General features: G+C 41.6%; 1 protein-coding gene across 1 annotated transcript in view; it reads right to left on the bottom strand.

Annotated features, from left to right (window-relative positions):
* Nucleotides 1-12,452, bottom strand: part of LINGO2 (leucine rich repeat and Ig domain containing 2) — a 418,971-nt gene that overhangs the window by 200,991 nt on the left and 205,528 nt on the right. Inside the window, exon 3 of the mRNA XM_056848514.1 lies at nt 969-1,128. The gene's annotated coding sequence lies outside the window, so the exon portion shown is untranslated. The remainder of the gene's footprint in view (nt 1-968; nt 1,129-12,452) is intronic.

Below are 12,452 nucleotides of genomic sequence, written 5' to 3'. Positions count from 1 at the left end.
CACAATTTAGGGCTAGAGGAAAAGTTCAGCTGCCAACTGCCTTCCTACCCAGGATTGACACACAAGATGGATCCCAAAACTCTCTGAGAGGCATCCCAAAACTCTCTGAGAGGCATCCATTTTGTGGGGAGCAGTGTCTTATGACAGTCTTTGGCCCCCATACCTTTGTGGTACCCCTTAATGGGAGGAGTGGTCTAGTGTAAGGGGGCTTACACTAAGTCTTTAAATCACAAAATTCTAGTTTTTCTAAAGAGTTTTTTGAAATGGTGTTTTTTTTCCATTGTCACAATCTAGAACAAGTCCTAGAGTTGTGACTACCACATGACACTAACAAAACTTATTTGGAAATGATCGCATGACTTCTCCTAGAGAATCTTTTAATATTTAAGGAAAGAAAAATGAGGGCGAATGGAACGAGAATTTCAAAGAAGGGACAGGAAGAAGGCATGTGAAACTGGTGTGCTTCATTGTTACAAAAAGAAAAAATGTTATCAGGTAACTAGGGATCTGAAATTGAAATTCACTCATCACATCTGTTTGTACAAATGATGTTTGAGAGGGATATAAAAAGAACAGAGATATTATTGTTTTTGCAACTATTCTATCCTGGCAAATCTAATACGGTTTTTTTTATGGCTAAATGAGTATTTACCTTGTCATTTGTCTGAGTGAGACAGTAAATATAATGTCTGAACAGTCTGTGTTCCGATTTGTCATACAGAGTTATGTAATTAATTTTATTATACCTCATAGATGTGTTTTCTTTTTAACCTTTGTGCATCTCAAGAATAAAAGGATCCATTAAACTACACGTGCTTGCCTGAGATTTCACAGTAAAACCCAAACATTATGTCAAGCCATCTGCTGCATCCAATAAGGAGGAAAAGCTGTAAAGCACTATGTAATGGGTTCAATAGCAAAAGATCTTATAAAGGTACCAGGAAGCCAAAAGATATCAAGGGTCTTACCTGTTATACTTTCTTTAAAAGTCCAGTCTGTGCTGTTGACCATGCAATGCTCTTGGCCACTGGTTAAAATCAAAATGGAGTATTCGATCATGATAATCCCACCTTGTCATGGATGACAGATTTTCTCATGGCACTGCATTCCACCTACTTGAAACAAACCCTGCAAAACAGACAAAGATATCTCATTTTAACTGAAACACAGCAAATAATGTCCCTAAACCAGGAGGTGTTGTACTTAATCAATTCAAACATCGTACAGAAGGCATAAAGATACGTTGAGAAAAATGAAGGCTTTAGCTCACACTCCATAGAAAACTTTTTTTTTGGGTGGGGGGCTAAATATGTCCTGCTTGCTCATGTTGTTGTCGATCTATTCAAAATTATCAACGCTTTTAAAAAATCAGTATTAAAAGTGAGTACTCCGCCATGAGAATTTGCTGTCTCAGAACAAACCATCAACCAGGGCCCCTTATATCCCATAACCTACTCCAAATTCATAACGATAAGGATCTAGTTAATGGTAATCTTTCTGAATATTTTGAAGATGCATCACTGTGTGACTGATCACCTTAGCCTTGGATTTCTTTAAAGAGGATGCAGCTTCCATTCAATGAAGGAGGATTTGGTTTCCCTGATTTTAGTTTATATCGTCGAGCATGTTCGCTAACTTGTACAAATTATTCTGATTGCTCCTTGCAGTTGGACTATCCATCTTGGGCTCTTTCAGAGGCTTCTTTTCTGGTGCCCCCCTCTAAGTAGAATGCATTAGGGTCTACTTTTGTTAGAGTGGATCCCAGTCCTGCAATTTCTACAGCTAGAAAATAATAATGCATAATGTCATGACAATATCAATTTGATCCATTTTCATATGCTGAATTCAGCATGAGTAAATTCAGACCTAAAAATTGAGAAGAAATCTTTTTTTATGGAAGGCTTGGACCAATAGGGGGATTTTTACATTGGACCAACTGATAGACTATGGTGATGATTTTTTGTCATTTTCTCAGCTGAGGTCTAGCTACGACTTTTCAAATTCTGTTGAATGGCAGTATTTACAACTGCAACATGTGTTGGCATCTAAATATGGCCCTGCGGTATTAAGTGTCTCAGAGTCCCCTTTGCTCCTGGCAAATCTAATTGAATCAATGCAGAAAATGAAATCTACAATATTTGTCTATAAATATTTGATGTTAATAATAAACATGATATTAGAGTCTCAGGAATAAATAGAATAAGCAGCTAGATTGCCTTATTTTGCCAAAGCAATGGTATGTGGCCTTAAAAGTTGATACATGCTGTTTTCATAGATCTTATGTTGTGACTTATTCATCAAAAATATGTTTTGGATATACTGGACACCACAGCAGCTCTTGATGGACAGGAAATCTATCTAGGTGGCCCTTTTGCTTTATCAGGACTTAGATTTAAGACTTTTAGCCGATAAATTATGCATTTCTCTCTCTTGAAGCAAATTGCAAAAGCTTACTATTCTTGAGGGAAGGCTATACCACAAGAAATAGGGCTCAAGCTAAACTATGACTGAGAAAGATGCATCAGAAGGAATTACTGTTGTGTTAGCAAATTTTTAACTGATACATTAATTAATCACCTTGCCCAGGGGAAAGTCTGCTGGAAAAAAGGACCTAGATAGGTGACATAAGGTTTAACAATGGGTGACCACCACTAGAAAAGTGAGAAGAGAAATTGGCATCTACAAACTGGTTAAGGGGGCTAAGCCCAGGTATGGACCTCCTGCCAGGGCAGAAGAAGATGCGGAAAACAGGCCATAAAATGGGAGATTATATCACCCCATGAGGACAAGTCACATGACCCCCATGACTGCCCCATGGAGCAATGATGTACCTGGAAAAGGGGTATAAAGATCAGGGTCGCCAGAAGCAGGGCAGAAATCTCCTTTGCTAGATTTCTCCTATTTTATTTCTAAATTGGCAAGGCCTAGAGCACATGAGTATATCATAGTGAATTGATTTGCAATGGATTGCATTCAATGAAAGCTGCAGCTTTGCTTTTTGAACTCTGAGACTATGGCTTATTTCTCTCTTGGAGAACCTGAAGCTCAATAAGAAGGCCCCTGTGCTAAATTGTTGGGGTTTCAAGATGAAAGCCTGATCAACTTCCCTACTGATCCCCAGAATCCTTAGATTTTATTTCTAACATTCTTTAGCAAACAACTGAGCAAAGTGTCTCACTGTTGGTGTTGTAACTCACAGGATGCATCCCTTTGGGTGTATCCAGTCAACTGGTTTTTCTGGGAAGAAGTGATTACTCATATCAATGTTGTATTAGAATGTTAATTGATTTTTGAGGATCCTTATGTACTTTTAAACTATCTGCCTGCCTCTTGGAGGCAAACGAACGGTCAATGAAAATGGACTCTTCCTGCCCTTACTACAGCTAAAAGACTTGTATTACAACATTGAAACGATAAAAGCTTATCTCTGGTAAATCAGTGAATTGAGGACCTTAGAATATTTGAATACATGGCATACAGATGATTATTGTGAAATGACTTATTTTTAGATATTTGGAAATGTTTTATAGAAACGTGTAGATCTGCCACCACTGTTGGTATACCGGTAGTTTGTATCCCTAATTTATGCATACTTTCCCCCCTTTTTCTTTAAATAAATCTGTTTAGTTGCCGGATTTTGAGTTTTCCCCCTTCTTGTTCTTTTTCTCTGTTTTTTAAAAAGAATTATTATTAAGAGCAGATCCAAGCTTGACTTTTAACCACATGATGATCATTGCCACCTCTAAAGAGGTGAAAAAGATCCCAGATCATACTAATGCGATGATCCCCAGAACGACCATGCTGGCCTTGACCTGCATGCATTTGTGTTTTGTTATCATTTACATTGCAAGCTGTCTTGAGTTCCTGAAAGGCAGAATGGCAGCTAATGAGAGTTTTAAATAAAATAAATAAAACATTTTGTTCTTAAAATCATCCTCTCTAGCAAACTATCACTTCAACTATGCTTCTGGGACTTCTGATAGTTTGCAATATAACAACCACCAATAAGAAAAAAAAGGATTCAGGTATAATTTGTACAAATTTTCTCCTTATCATTTTGAACAGTGGATGAGTGGTGGTAGGAAACCACATTTGCAGTGATCTAAGACTTCACCCAGAGGCCAATTCACTGTGGGGTGCTACTTGCCGGGCCTCACCAAGGCCACAACCAAGACAACTGGAAGAGGACCATGTGATACTGGCAGTGACATAATCAATAGTCACCTGATCCTCAACCAAGAATCCATATATAAAGGAGACAAAAGGCTCAAGAAGTAGTCAAGGAGTGGCTGGAGAGCCAGCAGGACTGCCCAAGAAAGAATATTTGGATGTCTCTCTCTTGCCACAGTGGTCTTGGGGAGGACATCATTGAGATGCACCCATGAAATGCAGGTGGGGCTGCCTACCCACTGGGTCCACCCACAGCCTCAGCTGGTTAGCTGGCTGGGTCAGAGCTCACTTACCCACCGATGAAGCAGGAGAAAGTGTGTGTGGAGGGGATTGCTTCATTACCTGGAAGTGATGGGCAAAGTGCTAAGAAAACCCCAGATCTCAATGATTTTACTCTAAAAAATTACCTGCTGCATCTGCAAGCAAGTGAGCCTCCAGCTGCCTGGCCAGTCAGTGGCTCAGGGCAGACCTGGGCTGGCCAGTGGGATGGGGCTCAGGTTGGCCGGCCTAGGGCACAGAAAGCTCTTGGGCTGGACCTGGGTACAGAGAATGCCAAGCAAACGGGCAGCCCCTCCACCCCCATCCATGGTTACAGAAATTTTTACAGGGAAAGTGCTATGAAGTAAAAGCCTCTCTGTTGAGGCCTGTGATCAGGTAAGTCTCAGCACTTTTATTGGGAAAGGGACTTGGGAATTTACTTGACTGATAGCCAAGGATTGGGATTGTGCCCTCAGAGGTCCCCCATGGAGCCAGGGAGATAACAGTTTAATTGTTTCTATGTATGATATACTCTTTCATTGTAGACATTATAAAACACAGTAAATATTACAAAGCACATTCCAAGGGAGAGCACATTTTTGTTATCCTTACTGATTACTTCTTATCGTTTTGTAAAGAGTCTCCAAGCAGGTAGTATGAGGAGGAAAAAAGAAAGACGAATCAAAGGAAAAAGCAATCATGCATGTTTTTCACAGTATGACTTCCATGCACTGCCACAATAGAGAAGTATGTGCCAGGAAATTGCCAAAAGCCAGTGTGTGCCAAGTGCAATAAAAGATCCACTGATCTGAGAGATAACACTGGAAAGAAAGTGTTATGTGGGATGCTCTCTCGTACAGGGAAGAGTTCTCACTCGCAAACAGGTTCCTGTCCGGTCTGACCCTGCATTTCTTAGTCTCCTCTCACAAAGCCAACGTCTCTTAAGAACTGGTGCAAGAGCCTAGTGAACCAAGACTTCAGGATTGATAACAGACCAAGGGAGTACAGCATCTTCTCCTCTCTTATGTGAATTTCCCTAACATTTCCTACTTGCATTTGAAACCGTATGTAACAAAACCAGCAGCACAATCCTAACCGGGGGGGGGGGGGGTTGTGGTGTGGCCAGGGACAGCAGCCTCGGCACCTCCTGAGAAGTTTGCTGCACCACGGCCAGCAACTCAACCAAGAAAATTCCCCAAAGGCCCATGAAACTGCTGTACGCAGTTCCACAGGCTGCGCCACCATTTTTTTCTGGTGTAAGTTCACATCAGCAAAAGGGGGCATTCCTGGGGTGAAAGGGTTCAGGGAGCTGACTAATGTCAGCCCCGCCCACAGGAATGCCCCCTTTGGTGTTGGTGCAAGCTCCTGCACCGGAGGTGTGCTGCGGCTGCAGCAGTGCCCATGTGTGGCACTGCTGTCCCACTCCCTGGCAGTGGTGTAAGTGGCCCAGTGCCGGCGTAAGTGCCCATTTCGATGGCACAAGTGGCATTTATGGCAGCACCAGGGTCATGCCTCCTCCTAAGTCCACTTGCCCCCACCTTAGGATTGCACTGTAAGCCTAGTTAAAATGAAAATGAGACCACTCATAAATTCATTGTGAGAACTATGGTTATATATTCTCAGAATGAGTCTAGGGATATGATTTCATTTAACCCCAGTTGGCAGTGGTCACCCATAACACCAAAATGTGTACAGAAATGAGTACAGAGAATTTACACACAAGAAACCGGAGAAAGGATGCACATAACCCCACAGACCACTTTCATTCTCTAAATTCTAGCAGTAGTTTAACATCTGATTGGCAGCTGATTTACTGCTTACTTCTCACCTTCCTTACACATAAAGCAAAAAATCCACAGCTGGACAAGCAAATCATTTTATAACCTGCAAAGGCTCTTTGGTTTATCACACATTCTCAAACATTTAATGGACAATCCATGCACACTGTGAGGATGAATACATGCTACAAAGCAGTTTTATTGATTAAAAATTGACATGATGAAATGCTCAAACTCACGAACTTTTGTATGCTCCAAATTATATTATAATATAATTATATTACATTTAATTAATATGATTAATTATGTTTATATTATATGTTATATGATTAATTATATTAATATTATTATATGATTATTATATGATACCTACTTGCACACTACCTTTATTTGTCTAATAAAAGGTATCAGTAAGTTTTTACTTGCATCTTCCTCAAAAATAAAAATTCTCGTATCTGCAAACCCAAGGCAGTGCCTTTTTTTCAGGGAAGGAGGTATGGTTTGTGAGAATGTGGCAGTATGGTCTGGTGGTCAGAAAGCTTGCTTTGACTGGAGAGGTTTGGATTCAAATTCTAAGTAGTCTTGGGTCAGTCACTCTCTTTCAGCCTACCTTACTCTGCAGGGTTGATTTGACAACATACACTGCCCTGAGCACCTTGGAGAAAAAACAGGTTAAAAACACAAGACTAACTAAAGATAAGTTGAGTTCCAGGGCACATCAAGGGAAGCTAAATAGGAAATCATGGTAGAAAACAGATGGGAGGCAATGATACAGAAAAACGCCACTATTATTTGGTGCAAAATAAACATATTTTGACATTTAAGAGAAAGATGTTTTTCTTACTAAATACCTTCCTTTGGGTGATTAAAAAAAACAACAACCCTCCTCAGCATCATGACTGCAGGAAAGACTGCTACTTCCTCATCATCTTACTTACATCTACATGCTCAAAGAATGTATATGGCGTGTACTGCATAGGTTTGGGGGCTGGCAGAAAGTTTGCTTGGATGTATTGTTGCCCCAAATTATCCAGCCAAGCCAAAAATCCAGCCAGACCATGGTATTGTGATAGGCACCACGTGGAGAGAGTGCCTTCGCTTTCCCTAGCAAAAGTTAAACGTCTATACATTTTAAACCCAGAATATAACCATGAGGCACTTCATAACGCTCACCTGATCCCAAACATACAATAAAGGAAAGAAGACATTTCCAAACACTTGACTTAAGAGCTCACCAAGTTCCAAACGAAACTAAAACCAAAGTGAAAATCTTATTTGAAAACCCAGCCTGTCGTTTTGAATATTGGTTCAGTACCAGATTGCAGCTCAGCAAAAGCAAACTCCTGAGTTGGAAGGCTCTTTTGCAATAACCCACAGGCTAAAGGCCTGCTTCATACCGCAGCATCTCAGAGGTGTACCTTGCCCAGTCCTTCAGCTGCTTCCTTTCCTAGAAAACAGATGCTTCTTTACTCCCCAGAACCTTGCAGCTTGCAGGGTCATGTTTCAAAGCAACCACTCCATGCAGCAGACAAGAACAATATGCTGTTTGACTTCCTCTGCTGTGCTAGTAACTGCAGCCGTGGGTCACTGACAACAACTGTTGCCAAATAAATGCTGATTTAGTGGAGCCAGCACAATGACTCACTATCATTGTACGGGGCTAAAGCGCCTCATTCTAGGGACAGGAGGGAATCTAAAAAACTGGACTTTCGCTTATTACTCAGTGCCTGAATCATTTACAAGTAGACTGGACAAACGCTGGAGAGTTTTCTGTCAGAGCAGCCTTGAATTCACAATGGGTTTTACAAGATTATTTGGTTGGCCTTTTCCGCTGCAACTTTGATGACTCTTGCGCGCAGCGGTGGGGGATGGGGAAATGAAAGCCGATTACTCCCAGAATTGAAATTAGGGAATTTTCTTTTAGTTCTGTAGAAAACATCATCTTTTCTCAACTCTTCTTTTGGGTCAGCATTTCACTTGGGATGGTTCATTCAGTATCACTTGCTATGATATATTTAGTTCTACGCTGAGGCATGATAAATCTACCTTCTCGTGATGTTACAGCATCAGCCAATTGTGATTTTTAATATATATAAACAGGGTGAAGTGCAGAAGGATAATGTAACAAGTTTGAAACATTTGGGGAAAGGTGGGTTATTTAAACTGTTCTTAGGGGAAATGCAGAGGGACTTTTGTGAGATTTGGGGTGGGAATAATATCCAAATCCTTATATATCTTTTATCTTGGTTCTAAATGTTCTATGAATGGATGAGTTCATGGAAGTTATTTTTTGCTACCATCCAGCGCCAACACAAACATATGGAAACAAATAGAAGAGTTTGTTTTTATACCATGCTTTTCTCTGCCGAAAGGAGTCTCAAAGGGGCTTACAATCACCTTCCCTTCCCCCCCCCAACAGGCAACTTGTGAGGTAGGAGGGACTGAGAGAGTTCTGAGAGAACTGTGACTAGCCCAAGGTCACCCAGCAGGCTTCATATAGAGGAGTGGGGAATCGAACCCAGTTCTCCAGATAGCACTATATCCCCAGATTGGGGGCCTTCCATGCTACATAGGACAAATCAAATTAAATCTCCAGGGTGATTTGGCCAGTCCAGTTGCCAAAATAGCTATAGGAAAACTATGTCCCACCTAGCCTCACACAGTTGACGGATGTTTGAACCACAGTGTTATGCAAAAATTGCCTTAAATTGACAAAATTCCGGTCAGTAACTAGTAATCTATTAAAAAAAAAAAAAATCCCTGAGGAAGTATTTTCAGAAGTGCCATATATGCATCCAAAGCTGGGCTTTGGAAATGTATAATGCTCCAGCTTTGTGAGCCTCCTATAAATGAAAATAACTCAAACCAGCCAGAGTACAGCACTGATATCCAGTTACCATGCCTGCTATTTTATTACATTGTAAACAGCAAAAAGATCCTATTGGTACATATTAACTGTGTTGTACTTGTTTGTTACACTAATTGCACAGTTTATGAGGTTCATTCAAGATATTCGTTTTATGTAGTTCTCATTCAAAAAATCTCAGTAGAAAAGCCCATCGTTAGGGTAAAAGGGAATCTCTTAGACTGACCAAATTACTGTCAATTAGTAATTCAGAAGGCTGGCTGAAGATATTCTGTCCACCAAGTTGGATACAAAAGGCAGCCATTACACATCTGAGAGATTTCTCACTTGAGCTGTGAGAGAACCTTTTAGAACCAAATCAAGTACAACTGTGATGCAGCAGTCATTCATGTGTTGGATCCTACAATAACTGAGAGCAGACCCACAAGCTGGAGCATTCCTTCTTATCCCTTCCCACGCCACACCGAGCTCATGCTAGGGATCCGTGAGAAAAATGTCACAGGGGCTACAGTAAGAACCGAGAATTGGACAAAATCCTCCCCAGCTCTCTTTTGCTAATAGATCTCCATGAGCCAGTGGAAACTGTCAGCAAAAGAGAAACAAAGGGTGTGTGTTTTTAAATTCTCCACCCCCCCCTTCTTTTGGCATTCTCAGGAAGTTGACAGGGGAAGCAGAAGGCAGGAAAGATTCATATGCAAGACTGCTGATACACTTGCAGTTTATAGAATCCAATCCCATGACTTTTTGCTCCACATGCAGGAACTGTAGCATTAACCCTGACACTCACCAGCCTCCCACAGAATCTCTAAAGCCACTCTGTCCTTTTGCAGTTATTATGTTTAATTAAATGTATGGGGAGAATGGACTACGTGCGATCCCCCTGACATGCGCAACTATCTTTTTGTCTGAAAGGGACAACAGACATAGTGGCAGCTTCAGTACACACAGACCAGAACCCAGGAAACTAGGGTTGCCAGGTCCCCACCCACCCCTTGTTTGGCAGGAGGCTTTAGGAGGCAGGGTTGGGCAGCCATGTGCACGAGATGATGTCACTTCTGGTTTTACTTCTGGAAGTGCTGCATCGCCATGGCTGATTTTAATACTCAACCCCCCCCCCTATTTTTTTGGGTTTGAGTACTAAAGCAGCCGCAGCGATACGGTGATTCTGGATGTAAAACCGGAAGTGAAGTCATCGCTTGCGTGTGGCTGCACACGCACACGATCGCTGCTCTGGAGCGGCTGGGTGGATTGGCAGGCAATTGCCTGGCCAAACCACCCACCTGGCAACCCTACAGGAAACCCTATATTGTACACAGTAATCATTCAGTAATCATTTAGTACATCATCTTCCTCAGACAGATGCACCAGCTTTTGAATGGATAACATGATGCACAATTTGCTATTTACTATAGTAGTACTATAAAAGCCCTATGGCGCAGAGTGGTAAGCTTCAGCATTGCAGTCAAAAGTTCTGCTCACAACCTGAGTTTGATCCTGATGGAAGTAGGTTTCAGGTAGCCGGCTCAAGGTTGACTCAGCCTTCCATCCTTCTGAGGTCGGTAAAATGAGTACCCAACTTGCTGGGGGTGAAGTGTAGACGACTGGGGAAGGTCGTCCATCGGTTATGTAATTATGTATTCAGACTATTTAAGACTGAGTTCCCAGAAAGGATTATGTTGTAACATCATATAGTATGTATATGAGTATATTTGCCCATTGAACTAACCATATGTATTTTTCTGGTAAGGCCGTAATGAAGTGTTTGTTTCTTTGTTTGTTTGTTTTGTTTTGACTGAGGAAGGCAATGGCAAACCACCCCATCAACATAGTCGGGATATGACGTTACCCCTTGGGTCAGGAACGACCCAGTGCTTACACAAGGAGACTACCTTTACTTTTACCTATAGTAGTATTATAGTAGTATGCTTAAAATCTAATAAAATAAATGCACCAATTTTTAGTAGGGATGTATATCTGAGCCTCCACTTTCACATGACAAAATCCCCTTGTCTGTTGGGAAACAACAACACAAGGACTTTGTATCATACACACAATGAGAGCTTGTGCCTCCCAGATGCACGCTGGTCTTTTCTGTTTGCATCCATGGTCCACATACAAAACACATGAACACACATGAAGCTGCCTTATACTGAATCAAACCCTTGGTCCATCAAAGTCAGTATTGTCTACTCAGACCAGCAGCGGCTCTCCAGGGTCTCAGGTAGAAGGCTTTCACATCACCTACTTGCCTAGTCCCTTTAACTGGAGATGCCGGAAATTGAACCTGGGACCTTGTGCATGTCAAATAGATGCTCTACCACTGAACCACAGTCCCTCCCCAGCTTTAGCCTCTCCCCCCACCAATACATGCTGTTTTTGTGACCCCAAACTACCCCATGGAGCCACTACCAGTTCCATTGTAAAAGTCTCATTTCTTATGTGGCTATACTACGAAGCCCAATAGCAGCCCCATGGGGCAGTTTGAGGATGGAAAATCAGAGGTAGGGGGCACGGCTAAAGCTGCCTCTCCCTACACTCTGTGGTTGCAAACAGAAAAGAAATGATGTGCATCTGGGAGGCACACAACTCCCATTGCAGATGGAATACAAAGTCCTTGTGTTGTTCTCCAACAAACAGATGTTCCCAGCAATGTGTAGATGGACCCTTATAAGCATTCATGATTTGTTAGTGAAAACTGCATACATATTGTTATGAACAAATGTCCCAATGAGGTAACGCCGGTATGTACGAAGGAAATAAAGGAACAGGTTATGCATGCTCCTAATCAACAAGAATATTCCCTTTTGTATTATCATAATGCACCAATATGTAATTTATCTGATTCTGGGATTGTGGGATCATACAATGCTCACAGGTATACATTCAGTAAACTGGTGGTGCCATTTCATTAGAGAATGAAGTTATAATCCTGTCCCCAAGGGAATCTGATGAAATCAGTAACTTGAATGAATGTTATTATCGCCCGGATTGCAGTTTAAGAAGACTTCTGCTTATTGCTTTCTTCATCCACCCAGGGGCCTGACTCAGTCATGCCTCAGCCCCAGGCCTGCAGCTATATTGAAGAAGAAAGCTACACTCATTAGCAGACAACCTCTGGATGCCCTTCGCCATCCACCTCAAAGTCAACTAGCAGATAGTTGGAGAATACAACCTGCAAGTTGCTTAGCAACACTACGTTCAGGTGGTGGTTATAGGAGCTCCTTTATTTTCATTCTCTCTGATATCTTTATTTTTCAGTTGACAAACCTGTAGCTTAGTAGTGCATGTATCAGCCCCACCCAACCTCAAATCACAGATCTAACCCAGTATAAAACATGGCAAATCAATGAGTATCTTCTGTGTCCTGAATTGAAAGACTA

Source organism: Euleptes europaea, chromosome 4, assembly GCF_029931775.1.
Source record: "Euleptes europaea isolate rEulEur1 chromosome 4, rEulEur1.hap1, whole genome shotgun sequence".
NCBI classification, from domain to species: Eukaryota; Metazoa; Chordata; class Lepidosauria; order Squamata; family Sphaerodactylidae; genus Euleptes; species Euleptes europaea.
Note: the sequence above shows the minus strand (reverse complement) of the source record. Positions and strands in the feature narration are given on the sequence as shown.